We start from the raw sequence: 2,380 nt of genomic DNA, 5'->3' as shown, positions 1-2,380 counted from the left end.
CCAGGGCCCAGCGTGTGCCGATGGTGCTCGAGGCAACCGCCCGCACCAGGGCCCAGTGTGTGCCGATGGTGGTCGAGGCAACCGCCCGCACCAGGGCCGATAGTGTGCCGATGGTGCTCGAGGCAACCTGTCGCACCAGGGCCCAGCGTGTGCCGATGGTGATCGAGGCAACCTGCCGCACCAGGGCCCAGCGTGTGCCGATGGTGGTCGAGGCAAGCGCCCGCACCAGCGCCCAGCGTGTGCCGATGGTGCTCGAGGCAACCGACCGCACCAGGGCCCAGCGTGTGCCGATGGTGCTCGAGGCAACTTGCCGCACCAGGGCCCAGCGTGTGCCGATGGCGCTCGAGGCAAGCTCCCGCACCAGGGCCCAGCGTGTGCCGATGGTGCTCGAGGCAACCTGCCGCACCAGGGCCCAGCGTGTGCCGATGGTGCTCGAGGCAACCTGCCGCACCAGGGCCCAGCGTGTGCCGATGGTGCTCGAGGCAAGCGCCCACACCAGCGCCCAGCATGTGCCGATGGTGCTCGAGGCAACCGACCGCACCAGGGCCCAGCGTGTGCCGATGGTGCTCGAGGCAACTTGCCGCACCAGGGCCCAGCGTGTGCCGATGGCGCTCGAGGCAAGCTCCCGCACCAGGGCCCAGCGTGTGCCGATGGTGCTCGAGGCAACCTGCCGCACCAGGGCCCAGCGTGTGCCGATGGTGCTCGAGGCAAGCGCCCGCACCAGGGCCCAGCGTGTGCCGATGGTGGTCGAGGCAACCGCCCGCACCAGGGCCCAGCGTGTGCCGATGGTGGTCGAGGCAACCTGCCGCACCAGGGCCCAGCGTGTGCCGATGGTGCTCGAGGCAACCTGCCGCACCAGGGCCCAGCGTGTGCCGATGGTGCTCGAGGCAACCGACCGCACCAGGGCCGAGCGTGTGCCGATGGTGGTCGAGGCAAGCGCCCGCACCAGGGCCCAGCGTGTGCCGATGGTGGTCGTGGCTGCCGATGGTGGTCGAGGCAACCTGCCGCACCAGGGCCCAGCGTGTGCCGATGGTGCTCGAGGCAACCGACCGCACCAGGGCCGAGCGTGTGCCGATGGTGCCGAGGCAAGCGCCCGCACCAGGGCCCAGCGTGTGCCGATGGTGGTCGAGGCAACCTGCCGCACCAGGGCCCAGCGTGTGCCGATGGTGGTCGAGGCAAGCGCCCGCACCAGGGCCCAGCGTGTGCCGATGGTGGTCGAGGCAACCTGCCGCACCAGGGCCCAGCGTGTGCCGATGGTGCTCGAGGCAACCGACCGCACCAGGGCGGAGCGTGTGCCGATGGTGGTCGAGGCAAGCGCCCGCACCAGGGCCCAGCGTGTGCCGATGGTGGTCGAGGCTGCCGATGGTGGTCGAGGCAACCTGCCGCACCAGGGCCCAGCGTGTGCCGATGGTGCTCGAGGCAAGCTGCCGCACCAGGGCCCAGCGTGTGCCGATGGTGGTCGAGGCAACCGCCCGCACCAGGGCCCAGCGTGTGCCGATGGTGATCGAGGCAACCGACCGCACCAGGGCCCAGCGTGTGCCGATGGTGCTCGAGGCAACCTGCCGCACCAGGGCCCAGCGTGTGCCGATGGTGGTCGAGGCAAGCGCCCGCACCAGGGCCCAGCGTGTGCCGATGGTGCTCGAGGCAACCGACCGCACCAGGGCCCAGCGTGTGCCGATGGTGCTCGAGGCAACCTGCCGCACCAGGGCCCAGCGTGTGCCGATGGTGGTCGAGGCAAGCGCCCGCACCAGGGCCCAGCGTGTGCCGATGGTGCTCGAGGCAACCGACCGCACCAGGGCCGAGCGTGTGCCGATGGCGGTCGAGGCAAGCGCCCGCACCAGGGCCCAGCGTGTGCCGATGGTGGTCGAGGCAACCTGTCGCACCAGGGCCCAGCGTGTGCCGATGGTGGTCGAGGCAAGCGCCCGCACCAGGGCCCAGCGTGTGCCGATGGTGCTCGAGGCAACCGACCGCACCAGGGCCCAACGTGTGCCGATGGTGCTGGGGGCAACCGCCCGCACCAGGGCCCAGCGTGTGCCGATGGCGATCGAGGCAACCGCCCGCACCAGGGCCCAGCGTGTGCCGATGGTGGTCGAGGCAAGCGCCCGCACCAGTGCCCAGCGTGTGCCGATGGTGGTCGAGGCAAGCGCCCGCACCAGGGCCCAGCTTTTGCCGATGGTGATCGAGGCAACCGGCCGCTCCAGGGCCCAGCGTGTGCCGATGGTTATCGGGGCAACCGGCCGCACCAGGGCCCAGGGTCTGCCGATGGTGCTCGAGGCAACCGCCCGCACCAAGGCTCAGCATGTGCCGCTGGTGATCGAGGCAACAACCCACACCAGGGCCCAGCTTGTGCCGATGGCGGTCGAGGCAAGTGCCCGTACCG

The sequence above is a fragment of the Durio zibethinus genome, unplaced genomic scaffold, assembly GCF_047325235.1.
Source record: "Durio zibethinus cultivar Kanyao isolate XHJ-2024 unplaced genomic scaffold, ASM4732523v1 HiC_scaffold_3, whole genome shotgun sequence".
NCBI classification, from domain to species: Eukaryota; Viridiplantae; Streptophyta; class Magnoliopsida; order Malvales; family Malvaceae; genus Durio; species Durio zibethinus.
The sequence above is the reverse complement of the archived record's forward strand: the minus strand, read 5'-3'. Positions refer to the sequence as shown.